This window comes from Schistocerca gregaria, unplaced genomic scaffold, assembly GCF_023897955.1.
Source record: "Schistocerca gregaria isolate iqSchGreg1 unplaced genomic scaffold, iqSchGreg1.2 ptg000199l, whole genome shotgun sequence".
NCBI classification, from domain to species: Eukaryota; Metazoa; Arthropoda; class Insecta; order Orthoptera; family Acrididae; genus Schistocerca; species Schistocerca gregaria.
Window position 1 is genome coordinate 14,943,824 of NW_026061737.1, and position 8,738 is coordinate 14,952,561.

Below are 8,738 nucleotides of genomic sequence, written 5' to 3' on the forward strand. Positions count from 1 at the left end.
TCTGTGTTCTACTATGGTGCTTTTAGTGTGTCCGCATACCGCAGCACGCGACATAGCTTTGCAGACGATAAGTACAACTTTTTCAGAGAGAAGAGCGGCCAATGTGACGATCTGGCTTGAAGTCGATTCGATAACTAATGACGAAAACGGACGGATTTCTCAGGTTTTTACTACGTATGAACACTTTTCACATTCTCCCGTGCAACTCGGCTGCTAGTCCTCATTTCATGCAGAATCTTAAGGTCCTAGCTCATGTCCAAGGCACCAAAGCCAGCTAAAAAGTCATTAATCGATACCTAAAACTTGAATTGTTCTATATCTTACTGGCTATTACATCAACTTAGAAGCATCATCTGTGTTCTACTATGGTGCTTTTACTGTCTCTGCATACCGCAGAACGCCACATAGCTTTGCAGACGATAAGTACAACCGTTTCAGAGAGAAGAGCGGTCAATGTGACGATCTGGCTTTAAGTCGATTCGATAACAAATGACGAAAACGGACGGATGTCTCAGGTTTTTACTACATATGAACACTATTCACATTCTCCCGTGCAACTCGGCTGCTAGTCCTCCTTCATGCAAAATCTTAATTTCCTAGCTGATGTCCAAGGCACCAAAGAAGGGTAAAAAGTCAATAACCGATACCTAAAACTTGAATTGTACTACTTCTTACTGGAAATTACATCAACTTAGAAGCTTCATATGTGTTCTACTATGATGCTCATAGTGTCTCAGCATACCGCAGCACGCGACATAGCTTTGCAGACGATAAGTACAACCGTTTCAGAGAGAAGAGCGGCCAATGTGACGATCTGGCTTTAAGTCGATCCGATAACAGATGACGAAAACGGACCGATTTCTCAGGTTTTTACTACATATGAACACTTTTCACATTCTCCCGTGCAACAGGGCTGCTAGTCCTCTTTTCATGCAGAATCTTAAGGTCCTAGCTCATGTCCAAGGCACCAAAGCCAGCTAAAAATTCAATATTGAATACTTAAATTTGAATTGTACTACTTCTTACTGGCTATTACATCAACTTAGAAGCTTCATCTGTGTTCTACTATGGTGCTTTTAGTGTCTCCGCATACCGCAGCACGCGACATAGCTTTGCAATCGATAAGTACAACCGTTTCAGAGAGAAGAGCGGCAAATGTGACGATCTGGCTTTAAGTCAATTCGATAACAAATGACGAAAACGGACGGATCTCTCGGGTTTTTACTACATGTTAAGACTTTTCACATTCTCCCGTGCAAATCGGCTGCTAGTCCTCCTTTCATGCAGAATGTTAAGGTCCTAGCTCATGTCCAAGGCACCAAAGCCAGCTATAAAGTCAATAATCGATACCTAAAACTTGAATTGTACTACTTCTTACTGGCTATTACATCAACTTAGAAGCTTCATCTGTGTTCTGCTATGGTGCTTTTAGTGTCTCAGCATGCCGCAGCACGCGACATAGCTTTGCACACGATAAGTACAACCGTTTCAGAGAGAAGAGCGGCCAATGTGACGATCTGGCTTTAAGTCGATTCGATAACAAATGACGAGAACGGACGGATTTCTCAGGTTTTTAATACATATGAACACTTTTCACATTCTCCCGTGCAAATCGGCTGCCAGTCCTCCTTTCATGCAGAATCTTAAGGTCCTAGCTCATGTCCAAGGCACCAAAGCCAGCTAAAAAGTCAATAATCGATACCTAAAACTTGAATTGTACTATATCTTACTGGATATTACATCAACTTAGAAGCATCATCTGTGTTCTACTATGGTGCTTTTACTGTCTCCGCATACCGCAGAACGCCACATAGCTTTGCAGACGATAAGTACAACCGTTTCAGAGAGAAGAGCGGCCAATGTGACGATCTGGCTTTAAGTTGATTCGATAACAAATGACGAAAACGGACGGATGTCTCAGGTTTTTACTACATATGAACACTATTCACATTCTCCCGTGCAACTCGGCTGCTAGTCCTCCTTTCATGCAAAATCTTAATTTCCTAGCTGATGTCCAAGGCACCAAAGAAGGGTAAAAAGTCAATAACCGATACCTAAAACTTGAATTGTACTACTTCTTACTGGCTATTACATCAACTTAGAAGCTTCATCTGTGTTCTACTATGGTGCTTTTAGTGTCTCCGCATACCGCAGCACGCGACATATCTTTGCAGACGATAAGTACAACCGTTTCAGAGAGAAGAGCGGCCAATGTGACGATATGACTTTAAGTCGATTCGATAACAAATGACGAAAACGGACGGATTTCTCAGGTTTTTACTACATTTGAACACTTTTCACATTTTCCCGTGCAACTCGGCTGCTAGTCCTCCTTTCATGCAGAATCTTAAGGTCCTAGCTCATGTCCAAGGCACCAAAGCCAGCTAAAACGTCAATAATCGATAACTAAAACTTGTATTGTACTACTTCTTACTGGCTATTACATCAACTTAGAAGTTTCATCTGTGTTCTACTATGGTGCTTTTAGTGTCTCCGCATACCGCAGCACGCGACATAGCTTTGCAATCGATAAGTACAACCGTTTCAGAGAGAAGAGCGGCCAATGTGACGATCTGGCTTTAAGTCGATTCGATAACAAATGACGAAAACGGACGGATTTCTCAGGTTTTTACTACATATGAACACTTTTCACATTCTCCCGTGCAAATCGGCTGCTATTCCTATTTTCATGCAGAATGTTAAGTTCCTAGCTCATGTCCAAGGCACCAAAGCCAGCTAAAAGGTCAATAATCGATACCTAAAACTTGAATTGAACTACTTCTTCCTGGCTATTACATCAACATAGAAGCTTCATCTGTGTTCTACTATGGTGCTTTTAGTGTATCAGCATACCGTAGCACGCGACATAGCTTTGCAGACGATAAGTACAAGTGTTTCGGAGAGAAGAGCGGCCAATGTGACGATCTGGCTTTAAGTCGATTCGATAACAAATGACGAAAACGGACCGATTTCTCAGGTTTTTACTACATATGAACACTTTTCACATTCTCCCGTGCAACAGGGCTGCTAGTCCTCCTTTCATGCAGAATCTTAAGGTCCTAGCTCATGTCCAAGGCACCAAAGCCAGCTAAAAATTCAATATTGAATACCTAAAACTTGAATTGTACTACTTCTTACTGAAAATTACATCAACTTAGAAGCTTCATCTGTGTTCTACTATGGTGCTTTTAGTGTCTCCGCATACCGCAGCACGCGACATAGCTTTGCAATCGATAAGTACAACCGTTTCAGAGAGCAGAGCGGCCAATCTGACGATCTGGCTTTAAGTCGATTCGATAACAAATGACGAAAACGGACGGATTTCTCGGGTTTTTACTACATGTTAAGACTTTTCACATTCTCCCGTGCAAATCGGCTGCTAGTCCTCCTTTCATGCAGAATGTTAAGGTCCTAGCTCATGTCCAAGGCACCAAAGCCAGCTAAAAAGTCAATAATCGATACCTAAAACTTGAATTGTACTACTTCTTACTGGCTATTACATCAACTTAGAAGCTTCATCTGTGTTCTACTATGGTGATTTTAGTGTCTCAGCATACCGCAGCACGCGACATAGCTTTGCAATCGATAAGTACAACCGTTTCAGGGAGAAGAGCGGCCAATGTGACGATCTGGCTTTAAGTCGATTCGATAACAAATGACGAAAACGGACGGATTTCTCGGGTTTTTACTACATGTTAAGACTTTTCACATTCTCCCGTGCAAATCGGCTGCTAGTCCTCCTTTCATGCAGAATGTTAAGGTCCTAGCTCATGTCCAAGGCACCAAAGCCAGCTAAAAAGTCAATAATCGATACCTAAAACTTGAATTGTACTACTTCTTACTGGCTATTACATCAACTTAGAAGCTTCATCTGTGTTCTACTATGGTGATTTTAGTGTCTCAGCATACCGCAGCACGCGACATAGCTTTGCAGACGATAAGTACAACCGTTTCAGGGAGAAGAGCGGCCAATGTGACGATCTGGCTTTAAGTCGATTCGATAACAAATGACGAAAACGGACGGATTTCTCAGGTTTTTACTACATATGAACACTTTTCACATTCTCCCGTGCAACAGGGCTGCTAGTCCTCCTTTCATGCAGAATCTTAAGGTCCTAGCTCATGTGCAAGGCACCAAAGATAGCTAAAAAGTCAATAATCGATACCTAAAACTTGAATTGTACTTCTTCTTACTGGCTATTACATCAACTTAGAAGCTTCATCTGTGTTCTACTATGGTGCTTTTAGTGTCTCCGCATACCGCAGCACGCGACATAGCTTTGCAGACGATAAGTACAACCGTTTCAGAGAGAAGAGCGGACAATGTGACGATCTGGCTTTAAGTCGATTCGATAACAAATGACGAAAACGGACGGATTTCTCAGGTTTTTACTACATATGAACACTTTTCACATTCTCCCGTGCAAATCGGCTGCTATTCCTATTTTCATGCAGAATGTTAAGGTCCTAGCTCATGTCCAAGGCACCAAAGCCAGCTAAAAAGTCAATAAACGATACCTAAAACTTGAATTGTACTACTTCTTACTGGCTATTACATCAACTTAGAAGCTTCATCTGTGTTTTACTATGGTGCTTTTAGTGTCTCCACATACCGCAGCACGCAACATAGCTTTGCAGACGTTAAGTACAACCGTTTCAGAGAGAAGAGCGGCCAATGTGACGATCTGGCTTTAAGTCGGTTCGATAACAAATGACGAAAACGGACGGATTTCTCAGGTTTTTACTACATATGAACACTTTTCACATTCTCCTGTGCAACTCGGCTGCTAGTCCTCCTTTCATGCAGAATCTTAAGGTCCTAGCTCAAGTCCATGGCACCAAAGCCAGCTAAAAAGTCAATAATCGATACCTAAAACTTGAATTGTACTACTTCTTACTGGCTATTACACCAACTTAGAAGCTTCATCTGTGTTCTACTATGGTGCTTTTAGTGTGTCCGCATACCGCAGAACGCCACAAAGCTTTGCAGACGATAAGTACAACCGTTTCAGAGAGAAGAGCGGCCAATGTGGCGATCTGGCTTTAAGTTGATTCGATAACAAATGACGAAAACGGACGGATGTCACAGGTTTTTACTACATATGAACACTTTTCACATTCTCCCGTGCAACTCGGCTGCTAGTCCTCCTTCATGCAATATCTTAATTTCCTAGCTCATGTCCAAGGCACCAAAGAAGGGTAAAAAGTCAATAACCGATACCTAAAACTTGAATTGTACAACTTCTTACTGGCTATTACATCAACTTAGAAGCTTCATCTGTGTTCTACTATGGTGCTTTTAGTGTGTCCGCATACCGCAGCACGCGACATAGCTTTGCAGACGATAAGTACAACTTTTTCAGAGAGAAGAGCGGCCAATGTGACGATCTGGCTTGAAGTCGATTCGATAACTAATGACGAAAACGGACGGATTTCTCAGGTTTTTACTACGTATGAACACTTTTCACATTCTCCCGTGCAACTCGGCTGCTAGTCCTCCTTTCATGCAGAATCTTAAGGTCCTAGCTCATGTCCAAGGCACCAAAGCCAGCTAAAAAGTCAATAATCGATACCTAAAACTTGAATTGTACTACTTCTTACTGGCTATTACATCAACTTAGAAGCTTCATCTGTGTTCTACTATGGTGCTTTTAGTGTCTCCGCATACCGCAGCACGCTACATAGCTTTGCAATCGATAAGTACAACCGTTTCAGAGAGAAGAGCGGCCAATTTGACGATCTGGCTTTAAGTCGATTCGATTACAAATAACGAAAACGGACGGATATCTCAGGTTTTTACTACATATGAACACTTTTCACATTCTCCCGTGCAAATCGGCTGCCAGTCCTCCTTTCATGCAGAATCTTAAGGTCCTAGCTCATGTCCAAGGCACCAAAGCCAGCTAAAAAGTCAATAATCGATACCTAAAACTTGAATTGTTCTATATCTTACTGGCTATTACATCAACTTAGAAGCATCATCTGTGTTCTACTATGGTGCTTTTACTGTCTCCGCATACCGCAGAACGCCACATAGCTTTGCAGACGATAAGTACAACCGTTTCAGAGAGAAGAGCGGTCAATGTGACGATCTGGCTGTAAGTCGATTCGATAACAAATGACGAAAACGGACGGATGTCTCAGGTTTTTACTACATATGAACACTATTCACATTCTCCCGTGCAACTCGGCTGCTAGTCCTCCTTCATGCAAAATCTTAATTTCCTAGCTGATGTCCAAGGCACCAAAGAAGGGTAAAAAGTCAATAACCGATACCTAAAACTTGAATTGTACTACTTCTTACTGGAAATTACATCAACTTAGAAGCTCCATATGTGTTCTACTATGATGCTCATAGTGTCTCAGCATACCGCAGCACGCGACATAGCTTTGCAGACGATAAGTACAACCGTTTCAGAGAGAAGAGCGGCCAATGTGACGATCTGGCTTTAAGTCGATCCGATAACAGATGACGAAAACGGACCGATTTCTCAGGTTTTTACTACATATGAACACTTTTCACATTCTCCCGTGCAACAGGGCTGCTAGTCCTCTTTTCATGCAGAATCTTAAGGTCCTAGCTCATGTCCAAGGCACCAAAGCCAGCTAAAAATTCAATATTGAATACCTAAAATTTGAATTGTACTACTTCTTACTGGCTATTACATCAACTTAGAAGCTTCATCTGTGTTCTACTATGGTGCTTTTAGTGTCTCCGCATACCGCAGCACGCGACATAGCTTTGCAATCGATAAGTACAACCGTTTCAGAGAGAAGAGCGGCAAATGTGACGATCTGGCTTTAAGTCAATTCGATAACAAATGACGAAAACGGACGGATCTCTCGGGTTTTTACTACATGTTAAGACTTTTCACATTCTCCCGTGCAAATCGGCTGCTAGTCCTCCTTTCATGCAGAATGTTAAGGTCCTAGCTCATGTCCAAGGCACCAAAGCCAGCTATAAAGTCAATAATCGATACCTAAAACTTGAATTGTACTACTTCTTACTGGCTATTACATCAACTTAGAAGCTTCATCTGTGTTTTACTATGGTGCTTTTAGTGTCTCCGCATACCGCAGCACGCGACATAGCTTTGCAGACGATAAGTACAACTGTTTCAGAGAGAAGAGCGGCCAATGTGACGATCTGGCTTTAAGTCGATTCGATAACAAATGACGAAAACGGACGGATTTCTCAGGTTTTTACTACATATGAACACTTTTCACATTCTCCTGTGCAACTCGGCTGCTAGTCCTCCTTTCATGCAGAATCTTAAGGTCCTAGCTCAAGTCCAAGGCACCAAAGCCAGCTAAAAAATCAATATTCAATACCTAAAACTTGAATTGTACTACTTCTTACTGGCTATTACATCAACTTAGAAGCTTCATCTGTGTTCTGCTATGGTGCTTTTAGTGTCTCAGCATGCCGCAGCACGCGACATAGCTTTGCACACGATAAGTACAACCGTTTCAGAGAGAAGAGCGGCCAATGTGACGATCTGGCTTTAAGTCGATTCGATAACAAATGACGAGAACGGACGGATTTCTCAGGTTTTTACTACATATGAACACTTTTCACATTCTCCTGTGCAACTCGGCTGCTAGTCCTCCTTTCATGCAGAATCTTAAGGTCCTAGCTCAAGTCCAAGGCACCAAAGCCAGCTAAAAAGTCAATATTCAATACCTAAAACTTGAATTGTTCTACTTCTTACTGGCTATTACATCAACTTAGAAGCATCATCTGTGTTCTACTATGGTGCTTTTACTGTCTCCGCATACCGCAGAACGCCACATAGCTTTGCAGACGATAAGTACAACCGTTTCAGAGAGAAGAGCGGCCAATGTGACGATCTGGCTTTAAGTTGATTCGATAACAAATGACGAAAACGGACGGATGTCTCAGGTTTTTACTACATATGAACACTTTTCACATTCTCCCGTGCAACTCGGCTGCTAGTCCTCCTTCATGCAATATCTTAATTTCCTAGCTCATGTCCAAGGCACCAAAGAAGGGTAAAAAGTCAATAACCGATACCTAAAACTTGAATTGTACTACTTCTTACTGGCTATTACATCAACTTAGAAGCTTCATCTGTGTTCTACTATGGTGCTTTTAGTGTGTCCGTATACCGCAGCACGCGACATAGCTTTGCAGACGATAAGTACAACTTTTTCAGAGAGAAGAGCGGCCAATGTGACGATCTGGCTTGAAGTCGATTCGATAACTAATGACGAAAACGGACGGATTTCTCAGGTTTTTACTACGTATGAACACTTTTCACATTCTCCCGTGCAACTCGGCTGCTAGTCCTCATTTCATGCAGAATCTTAAAGTCCTAGCTCATGTCCAAGGCACCAAAGCCAGCTAAAAAGTCAATAATCGATACCTAAAACTTGAATTGTACTACTTCTTACTGGCTATTACATCAACTTAGAAGCTTCATCTGTGTTGTACTATGGTGCTTTTAGTGTCTCCGCATACCACAGCACGCGACATAGCTTTGCAATCGATAAGTACAACCGTTTCAGAGAGAAGAGCGGCCAATGTGACGATCTGGCTTTAAGTCGATTCGATAACAAATAACGAAAACGGACGGATATCTCAGGTTTTTACTACATATGAACACGTTTCACATTCTCCCGTGCAAATCGGCTGCCAGTCCTCCTTTCATGCAGAATCTTAACGTCCTAGCTCATGTCCAAGGCACCAAAGCCAGCTAAAAAGTCAATAATCGATA